The sequence below is a fragment of the Narcine bancroftii genome, chromosome 9, assembly GCF_036971445.1.
Source record: "Narcine bancroftii isolate sNarBan1 chromosome 9, sNarBan1.hap1, whole genome shotgun sequence".
Lineage (NCBI taxonomy): Eukaryota > Metazoa > Chordata > Chondrichthyes > Torpediniformes > Narcinidae > Narcine > Narcine bancroftii.
The window spans coordinates 101,228,699-101,252,282 of NC_091477.1; the positions used below are offsets into that span (position 1 = coordinate 101,228,699).

General features: G+C 42.6%; 1 protein-coding gene and 1 long non-coding RNA gene across 2 annotated transcripts in view; one reads left to right on the plus strand and one right to left on the minus strand.

Annotated features, from left to right (window-relative positions):
• Window positions 1-23,584, minus strand: part of xxylt1 (xyloside xylosyltransferase 1) — a 96,650-nt gene that overhangs the window by 27,190 nt on the left and 45,876 nt on the right. The window lies entirely within an intron of this gene.
• Window positions 1-23,584, plus strand: part of LOC138743046 (uncharacterized) — a 42,921-nt gene that overhangs the window by 11,626 nt on the left and 7,711 nt on the right. The window contains exons 2-3 of the long non-coding RNA XR_011344619.1: window positions 9,296-9,487; window positions 10,147-10,226. This is a non-coding gene — a long non-coding RNA (uncharacterized lncRNA). The remainder of the gene's footprint in view (window positions 1-9,295; window positions 9,488-10,146; window positions 10,227-23,584) is intronic.

A 23,584-nucleotide genomic window follows, 5' to 3' on the forward strand; every position in this document is an offset into this window, starting at 1 on the left:
GGTTCCAACCTGGACTGTGCTATGTTGTTTGCCGATTGCCTCTTTTCTACAAATCCAGCTTGATCTGGATTCGTTAAAACTTCGGCAAAATATAACCTATCGGCCAATGATTTTGCTACAATTTTGTAATCTACATTCAACAATGAGATGGGCCAATAAGATGAGGATTCACTGTGATGACTGCTGTTGAGAAAGACTCTGGGAGGGTATGTGTCTCCATCGCCTGATCCACCAAATTCATAAGAAGGGGCATTAAGAGATCTTTGAACTCTTCATAAAATTCCACGGGGAATCCATTCCCCCCCAGATATTTATTAAGCTGTAATGAGCCCAAGGGTTTTTCAATATCTCACTAGAAAAGGAAGCATTCAGCCCTCTCGATTTTCCTGATCTAACTTTGGTAGTTCCAATATAAGAAATTAGAATTTTCTAAATGTTTTGTTTATTTCCTTTGGCTTATGTGAAATCTTGCCTTCCCCCATTTAAATCGCATTGATTGTTCTGCCCTCACCTGCCAGGACGAGCTCAAAATACTGTCGTCTAAATCTCAAGATCAATATTTGTTGTCTTGTATGTTTGCGGTGCATTATATTTGATATTTTAATTTTCTGGATTTTTCTTCTGAACCTGTTCTTTGATAGTCTTTTTTCCAATTGGGCTAGTTCCTGTTCCAATTTATTGATCTCCTTCATGTGGCCCTTTTTGATACCTTTGGTATATCCAATTATCTGGCCCCTTAAATAAGCCTTGAATGTGTCCCATCATGGGAAATTATCATTAGTAGAGGGGCACTTGGTTTCACCGAACAATTCTATCTGAATTCTAACAAAGCTACAAATTTCCAATTTTCTCAACAGCAACGAGTTCAGGCACTATAGGCTGCTTATCTGGAATTAATTATGATGAACTAACCCTAATGGTCCAAAAGCAAACCTGTCATGTTCTCGGTCTCCACTATCCTACTCTTCAACTGGGTTGATGCAAAAAAAAAAAAATCAATTCTGGTGTAGGAAGAGCGTTGTCTTGCAGAAAAGGAATAATCCTTTTCTCCCAGATTCAGCCTTCTCAAGATATCTATTAAATTCAGCTTTTTCATAAAGGCCAGGGGGAGACTTCGCCACCCTGGATCTTGTTATTTTCTTTGCTGACTTATCCATGATCGGATCCAGACAAAAATTGAAGTTCCTTCCAATCAAGACAATCTTACCTCTCTGTTACCTTCAAGAATATATCTTGTATAAGTTGTTTGCTATCAAAATTCGGGGTGTATCTATTCATTAGTGTCCATGATTTGGAGTATATTTGACAATGCATTGTCACAAATCTCCCACTCAGATCAGTGACCACACCCCAGACCACCACTGGTGGATAGCCACTCCCCTGGCCCTGGAACTGAATGAGGACATCACCACCTGGCCCACCCACCCACCCCCTCTTTAACTTTATAATGTTCTTGCTTTGTAAGGTGGGTCTCCTGCAGAAACATTACGTCTGCTTGCATCCTTTTTAGGTATACCAAAACTCTTTTTCTCTTTAAACATCTGTTTACTCCATTCACATTAAAACTTACAAACGTAATTGTATTATCCATTACCCAAAGGCCCTTCCAATGTCTTCTCCCCCTTCCTTCTATTCCTCTGATACTCATCTTCCTTCCTGCTTGTCTTCTGTAGACATCTGGCATAGACGACCGTGCTCCAAACAAAACTTTAACAGACTAAAAAAACCTAGAACTAACAATTCAGAGAAATCCAAAACCTACCCCCAATTAATCTTTTCCCCTTCCCTTCTCCCCCTGATCTACCCCTTTCCTTCTTGGCATCAATCCCTGAAATATTAGTATCAATTCCCCCACCATTTTTGGGCTTGTCTAATTCACCCATCTCACATTTACCCTCGCCTTCCTCCGCCTTTTCTTCAAGCTCCCTGAAATAATAATTCTTTTAACTTAACCTTTCTTCTTTAGACACAATGAAATATACCCCTCATAAATATAACATTGATAATTTACACCATCAATAATTCCACCAATTCCCCTTTATCATATTTGGAGGGTGGCAGGGTTTCCATAAAATCCAGTACCTGGTCTGTGAAAACCTTTTTCTCCCCTCCCGCTCTTAATATCTTAAACATTGCAGGGTGAAGGAGGGTAAGCTCATTCCCTTTTTTCCTAATATTTTTTTCACCTGATCAAATTCCCTCCTGTGCCTTAGAAGCACCATACTTACAACCGGGTAAAAGAGGACTCGCACTCCTCCATACTCACCCGACCCCCTCTCTCCTTCACTCCCGCCCCTAAAACTCTCTCTGTCCTGGTAGCGAAGGAACCTAACCAGGACAGATCAGGGTTGCTTATTTGGACCCGGGCAGGGTGTAAGAGACCGGTGGGCCCACTCTATCTCCAGATCATTCCCCATTTTCCCCCTCCCCACCACATCAGGAATCCACTTTTTGGAGAACCTCACCGGGTCTCTTCCCTCCATACCCTCCTTCACCCCCACTATTTTAATATAGTTTCTCCTGCTGAGAGCCTCCATTTTCTCCCATATTCTTTCTTTTTCCTTCCCCCACGTCCTTCTCTCATTCCTTTTTTCCAGCTTTTTTTTTTAAACACTCTTTCTATTCTTTCCTCTGTTTCTTCCACCCTTTTAGTTAAATGATCTAATCTTTCTTTGATGACATTCTGGCCTGCCACCAATTTTTTTTAATGTATTGTTCATCTGGTGGATAGCATCCATTATGTCCCAGGTAAGGGCACTGAGCCCTCTACCTCCTTTTCCTTTGACTTTCATTCCTCCCTGCCTTTCTCTTTTGTTCCTTTCTTTCCTCCTCCTCCCCTTCTGACTTTTTCTCTTCTTCCGAAGTCTTCGGGCTAATGCTGCCCATGCCTCTCTCTGACGTCTTCGATATCCCCACTCCTCCCTGGTGCTGTAGCATGCCATCACCGATGCCTCGTGCACCCATCACTGCCTTCATCTCCTAGTTCCCACGTGGCTTACCAGTTGTGTGCCTTTTATTTCCCTGTCCCGTTGTCACCACCGCCCCTCTAGGCCCGAGTTAGTTGTGCCATTCCCTGGCCTCCACCACTCCTTCATGGTCGCTCGCAGACCTCTCCAGGCCCCCTTGTGCTCCCGTTCCTGCAATGCCGCCCACGCAAACCGCACTGGGTGAGTTTTCGATCCGCAAGATGGTTTGGGGTTGCTCTCTCTCACTGCCGTCGCGGCTGACGCTTGCCCAAGGTTGGCTTCCTTCTTGCTTCCACAACGCGATCCTCTCCCGTTTTCTCTTTTCTTTCTTGATTCAGCCCTTTATTCTTTCTTCCCATTTTCTCTTGTATTATATTTCTTCTGTGTTTTCTTTCTTTCTCTATGATTTTTTTAAAGTGTATCTTTTTTTTTAACTGTCTTTCTTCTGGAGAGCTCTGCTTTGCACCTACTGCCTCTCCAATGCCATCTTGAAAAACCTGCAGCTTGTGTTGAACCCAGAAAAGTGTGAAGTGGTTCAGTTCAGTATTTTGAAGGCGGAATACAATGTTAATGGAAGGACTCTGAGCAGTGTGGAAGGACTGAGAGATCTTGGGGTTCGTATTCATAGGACACTCAAAGCTGCTGCACAGGCTTGTCATATTGTTAAGAAGGCATATGGTGTGTTGGCCTTCATTAACCATGGGATCGTGTTCAAGAGCTATGAGGCACTGCTGCAGCTGTACAAACCTTAGTTACAACTGGTTTGGATAAATGAGTTCAGTTCTGGTCAGCTCATGACAGGAAGGATGAGGGTGCAAAACAGAGAGGGCAAAGGAGATTTAAAAGGTTGCAGCCTGGATTGGAGAGCATGTCTTATGAGGATAGGATGAATGAACTTGGACTTTTCTCCTTCAAGCAACGGAAAGGCAGTGGTGACCAGATGGAAGTATATAAGATAATGAATGAGAGGCATTGAGCATGTGGATAGCCAGAGGCCTTTTTTTCCAGGACTGAAATAGCTAACATGAAGGAGCATTGTTTTAAGGTGCTTGGGAGTAAGTCTGGGAGGGATGTAAGAGTTATTTTATTTTCCCCCACAAAGAGAGTGGTGGGTGCATGGAATACACTGCCAGCAACATTGTTGGAGGAGGTACAATGGAATATTTTAAAAGACTATTAGATAGCGACATAGAACTGAGAAAAATTGAAGGCGAGGCAGTAGGGAAATTCTTGGCATTTGTTAGAGTAGGTTATTAGGTCAGCACAACAATGTGGGCCGAAAGGTCTGTACTGTGCTGTAGATTTCTAAGTTCTTGGCTTCATGTTCTTCCCTCCCTTCAGTTAACACCTTACAGCTTTCTGTAGGATGAAACTTGAACTTCTACTGGGAAGACAGATGCAAAATATTTTAAGAGATTAAATAAATAAATCACAAAATGTCAACAAGGCCGACTACATCATTAAAAGCATGTGGAAAGTACTTTTCTCAGACATGTTCTCAACCACAGAATATTTTCTAAATGATGAAAGACTAGAGGAGCTGACTGACTTGAATGTAAATCAATTCATGTTACATTAAGGTACAGCAAGCAAATGGAATGTTGGCCTTAATTACAAGGATAATTGAACATGGGAGAAGAGACATCCTGCTCCAATTATTTAATTACCCAACCCTTAGTGAGACCTCACATGAAATATTTTATACAGATCTGGTCTCCACACTCGAGGAAGGATATACTTGTGAAAGACTGAGTGCTGCAAAATGCTCACCAGATTGATTCGTGTGAGAAGAGATTAAGCAGATAGTTCTGTACTCTCCTACCCAAGAATGAAATCTAAAAAAAATGTTACAATGCTTCACTGGTAGATGCAGGGGAATCATTTTCACTCAGGCTGGGGTGACTGGAGTTAAATGGCCAGAATCCATCTTTTCCTAAATGGCCTGAAATTTCCATGCTCACTTACTTCCCTTTGATTCCTTTCCCAATTTCCGACACCAAGAGGTAACTTCCCTACCCACTTGTCTTCAGGATGTCAGAGAAAACCAGAGCACCGGGTCGAAACGCTGGTTGAAACCTACAGTGGGAGAATAGGAAATTCCAAGTAGCAGCAAGTGAGGTCAGGATCAAACCACAAATCCCTGGAGCCATGAGGCAGCATTCCCTCCTGCGTCACTGTGCCCAGCCCCTTTGTGAACGAAGTGAGAAAACTGTAACGGAGCCTTTACAATCACAGCAATGTTTCCTTAAGTGTCCATAAAAAATGCAAAAACTTTTACAAGAGCACAAAAAAAACAGGATTTTGCTTGTTTTACTTTCAATGAACAGTCACCACAAGTAGCTCAGAAGCCAATAATCAGAAAATATCATAATGATGCCTGGTTATTTAACCAGGAGATGCATTCAAAGAATATAATGACAGCGAGTTATTACCAGCTCATACATTATACCCCAGTTTGGCTGAATGCTCTCCAGTGTTAATTTGTCCCATGCTTGTAAGTGCAGGTGAATCATGAAATGTGACATTTCTGATAAACAGGCTGAGAACACGAGGAAACATCTGTTTGCCTGCACTTCCATGCATTCAAAGTGGATAAAAATACATTTTTTAAAGTTTTTATAAACTCCTCAAGGACCTGAGACACATGTTTATGCATCTGTGACCATCTCTTCTGAAGCAATAGTGTATTAAATACTGACGTGGTTCACAGCAGTATTTGAACAGGCTGGGTGAAATTATCACTGGGACCAGTAAAATGTTTGTGATTATTTTCCATTGTTTGTCGATGGTTGAAGGCAAGTTGCAGACAGGAAGTTTTATCTTATCATTAATGAAATGGTCCAGTGGGGGTTACACTGAATAACTGTTGACGTGATTTCAGTTGTAGCATTGTCTCTTAGGTAGAGAAAATTGCTGTTCCAATTAAAACAAACATGAATGATTGACAAAAAATAATTGGCTGAACAGCACTTTGAAAAAAATAAGGAAGGAATTGAAGTAAATTGTAAAAACCAGGAATCCTTTTACTTTAATATCCTGTGAAGTCTCATAGTTATTTATGAGAAATGCTCAGTGCTAACTTTGTGAAGGCTGACAGAATAAATGATATGATACTGTAAAGGGCATAACTGAACAATAACTGCATGGAATGTTGGGAAGCAAAACCTAGTCACTTTAAACAATCCTAGGAGCTGCTCCAAGCTGAACTCCACATCTGAAATTTGAATCCTTTGAATACAGGTATTTTATAACCTGCTTTCTCCCTAATCCAAACCACAAGAGAAAACTGTAGGAAATCCTATGGCAACAGCATGTTTTTACGTTTGACGTTGCACAACAGGCCCAATGTCAGTGCAGATTTAGTGTCAAGGAAAGTGGTGTCACTAGTCCAATCCGTTCAGTCTTTCCTGCCACAATACTGCACCTCACCTCTATCTGGTAAGCCACAGGAGTGGAGCAAATCAATAGGATTAATGGGAGACTGATCAGCCTGTGTTATCTTCACTCTCGAACCAAGGTTACCCAACCTCAGTTATTGAGCGAAGGCTGAGCTCCAAATTATCATGGCTTTGTTCACTGAAGCATATGAGGTAGCAAGCTGAAGCGTGAATAAAAGCTCTCACAACTGGAGGGCGAACAAACAATTTTATGAGAGTATCACAGTAATCATCAGAAGGGTTCTGGGTTTAGGCAGGGAACTATGTGAGCAGATGGGGGCGGAGCCAGCCATCAGCATAACATACTACTAGGGAATCCCAGTTCACTGCTTTCACCCCTTCCTGCAGAATTTAGGGTCTGTGGATGACGACAGAGAACATGGGTTCAGAAAAGAAAAAAAATAAAAAAAAAATACAGCTATTTACAAATTTACAGATTTAAGCTGTCCAGGGGTCTGGAGATCCTGGTGGAGCGCCTTAGCAACCGGGGCCCTTGAACTCCTCCAGCTCTACGGTGGAGGGGGATGCACTTTCTTCCTGAACCGGATCCCTTGAGGCCCTGACTAAGGGTGGCAAGAATGAGCTCTGTGGCTCGCAGGGCACTTGAGGCAACGGATCTTCTGTTCCAGCGGGTGCCAAGTCCCTGATAGAGACAGTGTCCTCCCTGCCACCCGAGTACTCCACATAGGTGTACATGGGATTGGCGTGAAGCAGTTTTGCCCTTTCCACCAGGGAGTCGGTCTTGCTCTTCTCAAGAAGTACATGAGAAGGACTGGATCAGGAGTGGTGAGCCAGGTTGAGAGTGTAGTTCCCGATGCCAATCTTCTTTCACAATTGAATAGGAGCTCTTGAGGAGTAGCGTTGGTTGCGGTACATAGTAGCGACCGGATGGAATGGAGCGCCATAGGAAGGACTTCCTACCAGCGCGAGTCTGGAAAGCCACTTGACTTCAGGGCCAGTTTGACAGCCTTCCAGACCGTGGCGTTCTCCTTTTCAACATGCCCGTTCCCCTGGGGGTTGTAGCTAGTAGTCCTACTGGATGCGATGCCCCTCGCCAGCAGGTACTGACGTAGCTTGTCACTCATAAAGGATGAGCCCCAGTCACTATGAATATAGCTGGGATACCTGAACAGGGCGAAAATTTAATCTAGGGTCTTTATGACTGACAAAGGGGACGTGCCTGGACACAGAATGGCGAACAGGAAGCGGGAGTACTCATCAGTGACAGAGAGGAAGAAGATGTTCCCGTTCGTGGAGGGGAGAGGTCCCTTAATATTAACACTGAGCTAATCGAAGGGCCTAGATGACTTGATCAGGTGAGCCTTTGTGGGGAAATAGAAGTGCGACTTGCACTCTGTGCAGACCTGGTCATTTCCCTGACATCTTCCATGGAGTAGGGCAGATTGTACACCTCGACAAATGAGCCACGCAGGTAACCCTAGATGGCAGAGCTCATTTTGCAGACACCGCAGTTGGCCGGGGTGTGCAGAGGGCACAGCTTCCTCTAGATAAGGCATCTAGAGGGTCAATAAGGGCTCCTGGCCGATAGGCAATGTCATAATTGTGGGAGAGCTCGATCCTTCACCTAGCAATTTTGTTCTTTTTGATTTCTCCCCCCTTGACATTATTGAACATGAATGCTACCGAGTGTTGGTGAGTGAGAAGCATAAATTTGCTACCAGCCAAGTAATGTCTCCAGTGCCTTAGGGCTTCTACAATTGCTTGAGTCTCTTTTTCTACAGAGAGGTTCCAGAGCTTGTGGCCTTGTAATGTCTGCAAAAAAAAAATGCAACTGACTTGCCTGCCTGATTGAGGGTAGCGACCAGGGCTACGCCCGAAGCATCACTTTCCACTTGGAAAGGTACATTCTCATCCACCGCATGCATGGAGAGTTCTAACAGGGGGCACATCCTATCGGGATCGGGGCCAATGATGTCATTCTCCACCACGTAGCCAAGGATAGCCAAACGTTTAGTCCTGAACACGCACTTCTCAGAGTTTTAAGTGAAGTTCGGGGTTATCGCTGCATGGAGAAAACTCTGGAGGTTGGCGTCATGGTCTTCCAAGGTATGGTCACAGATGTTGATATTATCAAGGTAGGGGAAGGTAGCCTTCAATCCATCTTCCTCTGGAAGATAGAACCCCCCCCATTAGTGATACAGATCAGGACCCTTCGGAACTGATAGAGATGACCGTTAGCCTCAAATGCCGTATATGGAGGGTCTTTGGAATGGATTGGCAGCTGGTGATGAGCAGCTTTCAGGTCAATGGACGAATAGATCCGATGCTGTGCAAAATCTTTTACCATTTCCAAAATTTGAGGGAGGGGGTATGCATCCAGCAGTGTGCACGTTTAATAGTTTGGCTATAGTCAATTACTAGCCTGGACTTGTTTTCCCCTTTATCACTACCATTTGCGCTCTCCACAGGCTGGTGCTAGGTTCGATAATACCTTCGTTGAGCAGATGTTGTGCCTCAGACTTTATAAAATCTTGGTCTGCTGTGCTGTACCTCCTGCTCTTGGTAGAAGACTTGCAATCCAAGGACAGATTTTGGAAGTGAGGTGGGGGGCTGGGGGTGGGGGAGAGGAGACCAGAACTCCCCAAGGTCATTCTTTCAAGGTGACACAGGAAGCCCAGACCTAACAACACCAGAGCACACAATTCATCAAGTACATACAGGCAAATTTTACAAATTCCCCCGCTTTGAATGACAAATGCACTATACAATGCTGTTGAATACGCATAGAATGCGAATGAGATGCAAGGAATATGCAACAATTGGAAGGATACATCTTTAGGTTGTATTCTTGCACAGTCTGTAAGTCTTTGAAGCTTTCAGTAGAGCTCGTGTCGAATAGGCATTTAGTGGAATGTCCGTTTACCTTCACAGTCACTATGGAGTTGCTGAGCTGATCGAGAACCATTGAGGCCAAGTCCACGAGACTCCATACTCCTCACTCGAGTGGACCCCACCATCCTGGGTTACCCTGCGTGGATAAGATGGCACCAACCTCGTGGCGCTGCAAGATGGCCACCCTCCTTCCTCCTCCGATGATGGCACCGAGTTTGAATTTGAGTCACGGTAAGATAGCTGCCGAGCCTTTTCACACCTTTTCCTCACTGCCACCCTTTGTCAGCGTGTAGCGCAGCAAGTGGGTTCAGGTGAATTTGGGGAAGACGGCTTGGAATCAGATCCGGGACCGGTGCAGATTGTGGATTTCCCCGGGCTTCCCCTCACCCAATGTTCTTTCTTGTCACAGCTGGAACACACTGAGTCTTTAGCCAGGCAACGAGATTGGGAATGCTGGCACATGTCGCCAGAAAAAAACACTTCCTAGCACAGGAGCGCTCCTTAGAACGGGAAGCTGCAGCCTTTAGGGCAGGAGTAGCATGAGCAGTCGGCCCTTGGAAGGGGTCATCTGGGTGAGCTCGCTCGCTCGCTCGCCGGCTTTGAAGTTATTGTTCTTAACCTTGGCCTGTTCCAACGATTTGGCCAGTTCAACGTGACTAGCCAGATCCTTCTTACCCAACTCAAGCAGTCGCTGCCTTATGTACTTCGAGCGGAGCCCCCAGGGTGCCCTGGATCTGTTCTTCTTCATGAACGCGGTCCTTGGCCGCTTCATACCTGCACTTCTTGGCAAGCATCCACAAATACAGCAGGTAGTCATCGAAGGTCTCTCCTGGCCGTTGGCAACATAGAGCGAGTCGGTGCCTCACTAGGACATCATTTTGTGCCTTCAGGTACCGTGCCTTCAACGCCTTGAAGCAAGTGTGGACCTCCTGAGTTCATCGGTGTTGAAGACTTCTCTGGTCGCATTCAGGTAAGCCTGAAAGCCATTCAGCCAGTACGTGAACGCCTCAACCTCAGGGGCTATCATCAACATTGCTGGCTTGAGTAGTCCTTCCATCATTTAGGAAATAAGCTAATAAAATTGTAGCATGAATAAAAGCTCTCACAACTGGAGGGAGAGCAAACGCTTTTATGGGCTTATAACTGAGGGTAGGGTCTCACAGTAGTCTTCAGAAGGGTTTGGGGTTTAGGCGGGATACCAGGGTTATATGTGAGCAGATAGGGACAGGGCTGGGAGGCGGAGCCAGCCATCAGCACAACACACTACCAGTGAATCCCAGTTCACTGCACAAGCCTTGCACTCAACGGCCACCAAGCCAATACCCTCTACCCACGTGTTCTTCCGTACACCACACTCTGACATCAAAGATCCAGAAACAACCTAGACCGCTCCGCACATCTCAGAAGCAACCTCTCAAAAAATACAGTTACTGTGATGAAATTCATTATCCCTCTTAGTGGGCCACCACAGATTTCAACAATCTAACAAAATGAATGTGTTAAGATCAAGAACTCAACCTGGCAGATTGCTCATGGCATAACAAGCAGCAGTAACTCCTGGCCTCCTGTATACTTCAGAGACTTGAGCTACCTCTTTCAGGCATTCAAGGCACTGCAGAGATACCGCACTGTCATCTCTGCAAAATCCTCCAAAGCCACTTGCAGGAAAAGCAATTCCACATCAGCACCCTCCTCCAAGCTAACACACCCAGCACTGAGGCTCAATTGCAGATCCCATCATTTGCATACCAGGCTTCTGAAAAAGAAACTCTGCCCACACTTTGTCAATACGAAGACATACAGAGGAACTTATGCAAGGATTTTCTCAAATCCTCCTTGAAAATGTGCAAGAGATCTACTAATTCCTCGCCCAAGACTATTGAAAGCAAAGGAGCATTTAGATGACACGAAGCATTTGAAGTCCATGCATTGGGAGGACCCAGAAACCCAAAGAAAAGGCAAAAGGACCATACAACCTCCCCACTGACCTGTCCCATCTAGCATAAATGAACTAAGCTGCAAGTAGAGTTTGCAGATCCTACAATAGTCCTGAGAAATGAAGCGGAAGCAAGTTCTGTTTTTTTAAAAACAAATAACTTGTTGTGGATAGAGGGCAATTAGCAGATGAACTAAGATTTTCAGAAGGCTTTTACAATATTACTTTTTCAAAATAAAAGCTTATCACGCAAGAAATAACATAGTACCTGAGACAGAAGATTGGCTGGCTAACAGGAAACAGAGAGGAATAAATAAGTAATTTTCTAGTTGGCAAGACGAAATGCACGTTGCACCTCGGGGATTAGTGCTGAGTCCTCAGTGATTACAAGTTATAAAAAATGACCCGGAAAGTACCAAGGGTATGGTTTGTGAATTTGATTGTAACCAAGATAGATGGGAAAGTAAACAGTGAAGAAGAAATGAGGAGGATGCATAGGATATACATTAATTGAGTTGACAAGGATTCGGTAAATGGAGTTTACTGTGGAAAATATGAAATCTTTACTTTTGGCAAGCAAAAATAATAAAACTATAAGGAGAGGGATATGGGTATCTGTCCTTGTGTACAACTTACACCTGGCTAATTCATGGCTATCTGTCCTTGTGTACGACTTACACATGGATAATTTACACTTCTGGGAAATAATTTTAAAATGGAACCGAATACTATTGTTTATTGCTGGGAAATGAATCCAAAAGTCAGAAGGCTATGCTTCAGTAATACTGCTGTTGGTGAGATCACATCTGCAGTGCTGTGTACAATATGGGTCTCCTTATTTAGGGAATGCCTTCAATGCATTGAAAGAAGTTCAGAGAAGATTTACCAGGTGAATATCTGGAATAGGTAAACTGCCTTGAGAAGAATGGGTAGATAAGCTAGACTTCTATCTACTGGGGTTTACAAGCATGAAGCAACTTGGTTTAAACATATAGATTTTGAGGAGTTTTGACAGGGTGGATGTGGAGAGGATATTTCCACGTGGGAGAACCTCAAACCAAGGAGCTACTAATTAAAAATAACATCTCGGGGGTCATGTCTTTGGAACTCTCTCTTGAAGGCTGGTGGAAGCAGGGTCTTTGAAGAGTTCTAAGCAATGGGGTGAAAGGCTATTGCAGGGAGACAGGAATGTGACGTCAAGTTAAAAATCTGATCAGTCATGAGCAGAGATAGGTTCAAGCAATTCATTTGTTCATATACAAGTTCAGCTCGTGCAGGGAGATAGTCTTCTCTTAAGAATAGAAACTTGTCAAGATCGCTTTGAGAAAACCAATAACTATTGAGAACCTGTTGAAGAGTTAGGATCAAGGCAGGGGAGAAACAGCAATGTGGAGACATTTCTGGGAGTCACATGGCAGTGTCTGAGGTCACTGCCAGAAGTAACAAAATAGAAAAATGGAAAGGGCCAGAGAAATGAGCAGAATCCAAAATACAGCGTGTCCCGTGGAGTCTGCACAAGTCATAACTCAAAGGTGGAGCAGGGTTATGGAAGGAATTACAAAATTCAGTGAGGACTAGAGTGATGAGTGAAGGATTTAGTGTGGTTGCATGTGACAGAGATTTAAAAGAGCCCTGAAGAAAAATGACACAGAAATTTGATAGTTTGTAATTAGCTGGCAGAAAGCGAACCCAGATTAATATTCCAACATTAGAAAAACAACACGAGCTAGAAAATTCAGACTGAGGCTCATTCACACAGGCCCACCATAAAGCAGAGTGGGATTATTTGCTTAACATCTTACAAGCCTCAACAAAGAGGCAGGGAATGTCATGGCAGCACCCAAAGTTTGGCTCACAAATTTAGGACTACACCAGACTATCCAACCACAATGAACTTTCAAACTGTGTGATATTTCTCTGAACCCAGCCATACCTTAAAAGGCTTAATTTCTCTGAACAATGTCACCATTAAAGATAAAGCAAAGAACTTCAGTTTGGATTTCTTCTACAATGATTCCTGTGTTAATCTTCCTCCAGCAAAGGCTTGAACAACCCATCAACCTGACAAAATAAAGTTGCTCATCAACTTACCTGACTACCCCCACTTAGAGAGGGAGTGAAAATTCCATTATAGCTCCTCTAACACAAAGTTAATGGAAACAGGAAACAGACTAGTTTGAAGAGGTTCCAGTCTAGTTTCTAAACTAAATGAGAGAGAGATTTCACTTGCTATCCTACAGGTGTCCAGGTATTTTGGAGCAAATGATGTGGTCAAAAAGTCAGTGGGGACTGACATTCCATTCAAAGTTGAAGACCACCAGGTCAGCATCTGAAGTGCCTTGCGTGTACTTTACTGAGTACTTTCTGCATAAGAATCAGACATTCAGGCTGATTTTCCCACAGATGGCAAAGGCGAACGATATTGGAATATTGCCCCCGTATCCAAACGTTACCTTGTATCTCTCATCTCTGAATTCAATGGAGGAGAATGAGATGCACACAAACTTGGAAGCTACTACACAAAGTTACCCTTTTCAATAAAGGTGCACTTATCTACTTTAAGGCAACTCAGTATCAGTAAAGTTCAGTTTTGCTGGACAGCTTGCCAGTCCATTCACCATAGATGGGGAATAATTCTGCTCATGAAGGTTAATGCAATTAACATTTTCATTGAGCACTGCACCTGAACGAGCATGTGCTGCAGGCCTGAGTAGGCAGAAGTTACATTCCCAGTGGATACGATCACATGTATATAATCAAACCCCCCCCCCCCCCCCCAGGCCATGGGTGCTGGGTGTGGAAAAATAACCCCACTTGTAAGATGTGATCTTCTGAGTTTGGGAGGGTGGGGAAGCACTTGGCGAAGTCTATAATGAGCTATGCTAGTTCTGGTTTGGAAACCCTTTACCTCAGAAAAATGTTAAAAAAAACCCCAGCTCAGAGCACACCATGAAGCTGGGCAAGAGGATCCAAGTTTGGCTCTCATTCTATTCTGGGGCAGTAATGTGAGCCTTCTGATATGCCTCTGAATGATACTCCTGAAAATGATCTTGCAAAGCATATCCTCAAATCAGTTTGCCTTGGAAAACATTAATGAAGATGCAACTGCGAAACCTTCTTGTAGAACCTGTTGACATTCACTATCTGGATAATGGTTTCTGGGGTGGGAGGAAGGGTGTAGACAGGTGTTGGTGAGGTACCTGATGAAATTCAGAGCAAACAACTTGCACAGATGGGAAAATAAAATCATTGAAAAATTCCAATGAATTACAATGGAGTCTAGGATTGTATTTGCTCGAGTTCAGAAGAATGAGATGAGATCTTATAGAAACATATAGGATTATGAAGGGTATGGATAGGATAGATGTAGGAAGGTTTTTTGAGCTGGCCGGGGAAACTAAAATGAGAGGACACAGTCTCAAGATTCGGGGGAGTCGATTTAGGACAGAGATGAGGAAAAATAGTTTTTCCCAGAGAGTAGTGAATGTTTGGAATTCTCTAACCAGGGAAGTGGTTGAGGCTGCCTCATTAAACATATTAAAAATTCGGTTAGATAAATTTTTACATGATAGAGGAATGAGGGGATATGGGGAGAAGGCAGGTAGGTGGAGTTAGGTCATAAATTAGATCAGCCACGATCGTAGTGAATGGCGGAGCAGGCTCGATGGGCCAATTTTGGCCTACTCCTGTTCCTACTTCCTATGTTCCTATGTTCCTAAACAGCTTAGAGCAGTAGGTGCTCAGCCAAAGATTTGATCAATTATTCACCCAGTGTCCTTAGAACCCGCATTTTGAAGGATTACTGTGGCCTGGGTTTTGTGATATTTTGACAAACACATATTGACAACAAAATATCTGCTTTTTAAATTCTTCCCGAAACTTGTATTATCCCAGGCCTGAGGTCAATTGTTAAATTCCTGCAGGAAACAATTAAGGAATTTGCCAAGTTGCCTTTCATGTTTTGTGATCTTTGAAGATTTGACTTGGGGAAACTTATAAAGATCAGATGAAAAATGACAGAAATGATGCTTCATGTATGACATTTCTAACTAAAGGACAAACTAACATAGCTGAACATTGCAAAAAATATGTTTCTTGATTTTGGTGCAAACAATCCCTGAAGGAAACATTAACTCTAATTTAAATCATTTAAATTCTGTGAGGGGCAAAGGCCAGTTTTGTGGAATTTGAAGTTGGAACTGGGGTTAAGATTTGCATGGATTCAGGAGCATGTGAAAAGGAAACAATTTGATGATAGCATAGCATAGCATTTGTTAATGGGAATGGGCTTTTGGCAGTTACTTTACATATGGATAGGTCAAACTGAGTGAAAGACATTATTTCAGGTCAAGTAGATAATTGTAACCAAAAGCACCTTTCCACATGGATTGAAATTCAGGGGCTAGTTAACAGAATATGGATGTAGATATAGGCATGAAATAGATCTACACAAATGAAGAATTGAAGAAACAGATTTTTTTCCTTCCCCATCCCCAAGACTCTAATTCTGGAGCTGTTAATATTCGATTCTTACTAATGAAGGTCAAGCCATATCAGCAAGGGAGACTTTCTTGAAGGGCTGGTTACCAGGCCAGAGATCTTATAAATACCCTGAGTGATAGTTGCCGAGCTTTGACAAGTTGGAAGCAGTTACTGTTTTAAAAAAAAAGACAACATGGAAGAAGAAACTAAAAGCATTATGAATTTAGAAAGAAAACGTAATGATGCTAAATTAATGTTCTATTATTTTCTCAAAATGATTCAGTGACTCTGCATAATGGTTTTGTTATAGTTTAATTTCAGAGCACTTTTTGCAAAAGGATTTTAAATGTAAATACCAAAAAGAGCAGGTGTTTCATATCCTGTGCTTGCTTAGGAAGATGTTGTTCTTGGTCTTGCATCATTACCTCTTTGTCATTTAATCTCCTTTGCCTTCCACTCTCCCACAGATCTACCCTTTGTTCCTTTCCCCCACGTCGCCCACTCCCCAACAACTCTTTCAATGCCACGAGATTTAATTAAAAACACATTTCTGATGAAAGGTTATCAACTTGAAACACTGCCCATTTCCAAGTGCTTTCTGGCCGGCAGAGCATCTGCAGTATTTTTCTCTTTTTGTTTTAGATGTCAAGCAAGCATAAGATTTTGCTTTTATATTTCAAATCTAAACCTGGCCACAAGGGGTTTTATAAACTTGGCTGCTCTCCCTTTTTAGGTGCTGTTAATCATATTACTGAATGGAGTAGCAGCTTGCTTGAAACCCCAAAGGGGATGGTTGAAGAATCATACTATTGGGACTCCCAACACTATAAATGGCAGCCTTGGGCCAAACCAATCAATGGTGTGTAGAATTTCTTAACGATCTGGAAAAATATATCCAGAGGCTACTGATTCAAAGCTTTATTACTTGCCATCCTGCAACACAATCAATGAAATAAAGTAAACCACAGATAATAAGGAAACAAAAGTATGTCAAGCAAAAGTATGTCAAGTCAAATGAGAGAGAAGCTGAGATGAGAGGAATGTCACTACTGCTGCACCTCTCTGCAGGTTTCTGAGTTAACTTACGGCAACTGTTTTAAAACCTCATTTTCTCGAACCATCCTCTCAAAAGCTACATAAACATGAGATGATAAGTTAAAACCATATGATGTGCAACCATTTGTTTAGTAAGCTATGTCATATTAACATCTGGGGTAATATGGGGCACGTGGATGGCTTGGATTTTGCAGGGCTAATCAGGGTAGAACTCTGTATGTTGTTCACCAGTCCACCTCGAACCTGCGAGCAGGGAGTTCCCAAAATTGATCCAGTATATTTGGACAACAAATGTTCCAGTGTATGTGGACTGCAAATCTTTCACATTAACTGGCCCAAAGTAGAACAATTATTATAATAAAGAACATTTTAGAAAGTTCAATTTCTACTTTCATCATTTGATTACCTTCTAATTTTATTTTGCAGTCTGTAAACATTGAAAAATGTTGATGAAAGTTGGAGCTTTTCTCCTTTCTGATTCCCTTTCTATGAGAATTCTTTAAACTGATTGCCATCCATTGACATCATGGCTGTTGTCTGCCAGTGATTTCACATCAGATAGCAAGAGAACACAACAAGGGAAATCCACAACATGGAGATCTAAATGTTTGTGGATATGTACTCTTGGAGGTCAAGTGTGAGCAGACTCACTTCACAGCTCACAAAATCCAAGTCAATGTAACAAAAAAAAGAATCAACCACAGCCTGGTTTACACTAACTTTCAATGATACAGTAAATTCTAAAACATCTGTTTTTTTTAAATAAATGTCACACAATTTGAACTATTCAACTCAGAAGGTAAGAGTGCAGTCAGGCAGCTTGACAGTGATGGGAGATTCAATAGCAACAGGGACAGACAGGAGTTCCAGCAGCTGCAGGGAGCAGAGAGGATATTTTGTGGCCATGGAAGAGATGCTGGGATCGTCTGTTTGTTGCCTGGTGGGCATTCTTAAGGGGAGAGTGAAAAGCCAGAAACTGTGGTGCATATTGGTACAAACAACATTGGAAGAGCAAGGGATGAAGTCCTGCACAATGAGCATATGCAGATTAAGAACCAAGACCTCAAGTGTAGTGATCTCTGGATTATCACTGGTGCTACCTGATGGTGAGCTCAGAAATAGGAAGATAGGCCAGATGAATTTGTAGCTGAGGAGCTGGTGAAGGGGACTTCAGATTTTGGATCATTGGGATCTCTTCTGGGGGAGAGGTGACCTGTTCAAGAGGGACAGATGGCCCTTGAACCAGAGAGGAACCAATATCCTGACAGACAGGTTTGCTCATGCTACATGGGTGGCTCTGAACAGATTGGTGGGGGGAGTGGGATACTATGCAGGACAGAGGCAGGTGAGAGGTTAGAAGTTGGTATGGAGGGTGACGAGAAAATGTTTAGGAAGCCAGAGAAAAGCAGGGAGTGAGGAAGGACTGTTGGTTTAAATTGTGCCTATTTTATTGCAAGGTGCCTGTTAAATGCAGGTGCCCTGGCTGAAATTAAGTACAGATGAGATAGCAGAACGCTGGAGGGTGGCAACTGTTCAAGAAAGGATGTAGGGAAAAACCTCTGAACTGCAGGTCAGTGATTCTAACACTTGTAGTTGGTAAGTTACTAGAGAGTATTTGAAGGGAGAAGATATATATGTACTTAGGTTGGCAAAGGTTAATTAGGGATTGTCATCAAGGTTTTGTAAGTGGGAGAACATGTCTTTCTATTCTGATTTTTTTTGAAGATGTGAGCAAAATAGTTGACGGGGCATTGTTGTAAACAAGCCATTTTTAACAGAGGGCCTCCAGCCCCCCTGGGCACCACAGCACATTGAAGTAAAAGCCTTGTTTTCTTTTCACCTCATAAATATTTTTTATGTTTTTTATGTAGTTGTTATGAGAGAGGTACAGAAGAAACCAACTAAATCTGTCTGTTTCACAGTGAAGGGGCCCCATAAACTTTGAGCAGAATCCTGAGGGGGAGGGAGGGCATAGCTGAGAAAGGTTGAGAATCATTGCTGCAGACGTGTGCAGGTACTCCCCAACTTGTGACCGATGTGACTTGCGTCCATCTGCATGTACGACCAAATTTTTTTTTAAAGAAAAAAAATAAAATTGACAAGGTTTTTGTTGTATTTGATGAACTATAACAGGGAAGCAGGGCATGTAAGAGTCAAAATGTCTGTACTTTGTTAGTCAGCATCCCAGGTCCATTCCTGTGTGCAAACTCGAGTAGTCAGATGGAATTCAGTTGGCGCATGCACGAGAGTTAAGGGCATGAATTCAACATCATCAAGGAGCTTAACTCTTGTGCATGCGCCAACAGAAGATTCACACGTGCAAAGGAATCAAGAGGGCTGTGCCCAGCCTATGGACCCCAGGACGCCGACAAACAAAGTAAGTACACACATTTTGGCTCTTCTGTGCCTGTATCCCTGTTATAGTTTGTCAAATACAACATTTGATTAAAAAGTTTGCCTTAAGACTTTGGTACTCCATATGCGCAGACAAAATTCCGTCTTTGGTCCATTTCGAGATATGACTGTCCCAGTTACGGTTGTAAGTCACGGAATACCTGCATATGGATTTCAGAAAGGCATTCAATAAGGTTCTGCAATGTAGGCAGCTCTGGAAGTCAAGAATGTGTATTTTGGTCAGTATGGTTCATAGTGTGAACAATAAAAAATTTTTAAAAAGAAAAAAAAGAGAAACAATGAACAGGATCCAAGGAGAGTCAGCACATAGGATAGAACACTGGCTTTGTGGGAGAAAGCTAAGGGTGATGGTGCAAGGCTGTTTTACAAGCTGGAGGCTTGTGTCCAGTGGCATGGCTCAAGAATTGGTGCTGGACCCATTGCTCTTTATCATCTATAAAAAATATTTAGATGAAAATGTACATGATAATGATTAGCAAGTTTGCAGATGTCACTGAAGTGTCTGGTATTGTAGATCATGAAAACAGTTGCCAAAGTTTGCAGCAAGATCTTGATCAGTTGGGCAGGTAGGCAGAGGAATAGTTGATGGAATTTAATGCTCAGAAATGTTTTAAATGCATTTTGGCAAGGATCTATACACAGTTAATGCCAGGTATCTGGAGAGTGTTGCAAGAGGGATCCAGGTACATAGTACCCTGAAATTAATGTCATAGATAGATAGGGTGGTGAAAAAGGCTTTTGGCATTTTGGACTTCATCAATCAGATTATTGAGTAAAGAAGTTAGGAGGTCATGTTGCAATTGTATCAGATTTTGGTGAGGGCCACCTGGAGTATTATGTTCATTTATGGTCACCATGCTACAGGAAACATGTTATCAAGCTGGACATGGTACAGAGATGATTTATGAGGATGTTTCCAGCACTTGGGGGCCTGAGCTATATGAAGAGGTTGAGCAGGCCCTGGGGGTTTATTCCTTGGAGCACAAGAAGGGAACAAAATGATGAGAGGGATAGAATGTCTTTTGCCCAGAGTAAGGGAATCAGCAACCAGAAGACATAGATTTAAAGTGAGTGGAAAAGATTTAATAAGAATCCAAGGGGCGCCTTTTTTTTGCACAGAGGATCATGAGTGTTTGGAATAGGCTGCCAGAGGGGATAGTTGATACAGGCACTTTTGCAATGTTAAAGAATGTTTTGGATGGACAAATTGAGAGGATAGGTGTAGATTTGAAGGATATGGGCCAAATGCAGCCAGGTGGGATTAGTGCAGGTGGGACATTTTGGTTGGTGTGGGCAAGTTGGGCCGAAGGCCCTGCTTCTGAGCTGTATGGCTCTATGACTGTTTGACCTTAGATATGCATCTTTCGCATTTTAAATAACATGCAAACAGATGTTGCCATTTTTAGGCAGATACTCTGCATCATTTGTGGGGCCAACAGTTGAAACAGGCAACAAACTGTTTGCAGGTTAATTTGATGCACACAATCGACCCAAACCCAGATATCATATTCAAAGCAAAACCTCATGTGAGAATTACGCAGTTTGGTTGTGGCAATGAAAGCCCCACCTTTGTTACTATCAGTGCTCTGTATTGGACATCGTGCTCAATGGATTTGCCAAACCTATATTTGCTTTCTTTATCACTGCCAACTATTTTGACATCATTCAGCGGATTTGGCATTCAATCCACATGCATTCACATTAAATGTAACCATTTTTCTTCACTCATTTCAGGGCTTAAATAATTTATCCCCTTCAACACTCCTTACAAACTTGGCATCATCTTAAATATCCCAAACAAGCACATTTGAAAATAGTGCACGGCTTCCCATCAACCAATTCAAGAATGCGTGTCACAAAGTGATTTTGCAGACATGCAAAAGTCCACAGAATAGCTTAGACTGGTTTAAAATGGAACATTCCCCATTAGCACTGAAGCTGATCTCAGTCAATAAACAAACCTAGGAGGTCCTCACAGTTCATTTACAAAGCAAAAGACTAGTGAATCACAAGTCATCATCCAAGACCACAATTCTACGAAATTATATCGACCAAAAGATTAATGCACTCCCCCTCTCTTTGTGTGGCTACACACCACTCTCCTGCCTTGACATGCCTCAATAGTAGTAATCTCAAAAGCGGTTTCCATGCTGAACAGGGCATACAGCCAAGCAGAGGGAGTAGTTGAAGCTTCAAACACATCGAAGTGGAAGTGAGGAGAGGATGGAGGTTCTGAGCTGTTTGATAGTACATAGAGCAGCCACTGCTCGTCCCCACCACCGGTCAGCATGGTGCAGCTGTGAACCCTGAACCTTAGTGCTCTGCAGCTGCATCATTCTCAATCACCTCAAATCCACCATCCTCCCCAACCCCCACCGACCCCTTCCCAGAGTCCCGTCACATTGGCCACTTCACACTGAGCTATGCACTGAGATCACATGACTTGTTTCATTGCTGAGCTTTCTAGCAAGGACTGAGTCCTCAGATAGACTGTTGGTATTCTCAGTCATAAAATATGCCTGTTTAGTATTATTGCTGGAAAGACATTCTGACTGAGGTACTTGTGTAGAAGTATCTTTACAGTTTCCTTTCATTAAGATACGTCTCACAATGCACAAATCAGCTGAATTCTCATTCTTTACAATAAATGTGCAAGGATGAATCAAGTGTGAAGTAGTTGTAGCAATGTTCTTGGGCGTCTCCACCACTAAGTGATCAAGTGAATTCAGCCAAATATAAAATGAATAGACTGCAGATGGGTATAGTTAAATAAACCTCACACAATGGTGTGCTCTAATTTTTTATGCCTTTTCTTCATGGCTTTCTCGAAGGTCAATGATTGGACATTTTCTTATTTCCATCTTGACTTTAATAATTTCTCCATGTAAGATTTGGACTCCATCCCATACCCTAAAGTGTTCAGCTTCTCTCTTCTGCTCCATCTTATTTTTGGCTCTGTAGTTGTGAATCCGCCACTGTCCACTCCTACCCTTAACTCACAAATGATCCTCGAATCTTGTTGACATCTTTTCACCTTCCAGAGACAAGGGAGATTGCAACTAAAGAAATAGATGGCTTGCGATGTCTCATGTGATCAAAAACCCCACACTGGGATTTGCATGACCCACTGCAGTGGCTGCAAAAGTACGTGTCATAGTCATTCAGAAACTGCTTCCAATCAGTTTGCTTCTCGAACTGATCGAGCTAAGTCCTGTCATGGACTTTGATGCTTCTCTGGAAAACACAAAGTCATCTGTTTCCCCATCGGACAGGATCAAAACTTCTTGTTACTGTTCCTACTAATAGTTAAATGAAAAATATATCATTAGGTTTAATCAGTAAAATTCTCTCAGTTTAGGTTGAGTGCACATATTTGGCAAAGGTGCACTTTCCCAAGCTTTTATGAAGCGGAACAGTCTTGCCCTTTGATAGCAAGTGTGTGGCATGAACAGCACTCATAGCAACTGTTTAATCTTTGTTCTTGGGTTTTAGCAAATTGCCCATGTTTGCTCTCCATACTTGTGAATTCTAAGGCAGCAACCTAAGTTTACAATAAAATTTTGGTCAGTCTCGTAGCATCCATAGGAGATAAAGATCTATTACCATGATATCAGCAAAAAGCTGAATTAAAGATTGGGAAGAGAAAGGGGAAGAATGGAAGGGGGAAGAGTTTAGACCAACAGACTAAAGGTGTTAATTGGATATGATAAGAGGAAAGGTGAGAATTGATTTTGGCTCTGTGAATGGAGTCAGAGGGAAATGAGACAGAACTTGAGGAAAGGAGGTGAGAGGAAGAAGATGGTGGGAGGTGTGTTAATGGAAACTGGAGAAGTTGATGTTAATGCCATCCAATTGTAGAACCTTGCTCGTATAACTGGGGGGTATAGCTTTAAAGTGAGAGAAATTGAAAGATGTGCAAGGCAAGTTTTCATTTGCACAGTGTTACAGAGTTCTGTGTTGGGTATTGGCCTATGTGTTATGTGGTTTTGTGCTGAAAAGTGACAGTTTGCCTGAGAGAGCCAAGGTGAAGGTAGACTGCAGAGAGAGTGAGAGACAGACTGAACATGTGCAGAAAATTATCTAAAAATTTCTGGACTTGGATGATAAACCACCACTGGGTGGTGCTGTGGAGTGGAAGAAGGCCCAGAGCATGAGTCATGGTCTGGAGGACAGTTTAGAATGTTGGGATTTCAAAAAGGATGAATATTCCGAAGACAGCCAGAAGGATCCAGACCAAGCCTTGGTTCCTCTCTCTGCAAACAACGCAAGACAACTTTGAATTTTGTGCTCTCTCTCTCTCTCTCTCTCTCTCTCTCTCACAAAGATCTTTTGGCTTCAGTTTACCAAACAAAATTTTGTTTATGATCTTTGCTTCGGTTGAGATCGAAGTTTTGTGAGTCTTGTGTATTTCGTGTCTAAGTTTTTCTGTGGGCTGGTTG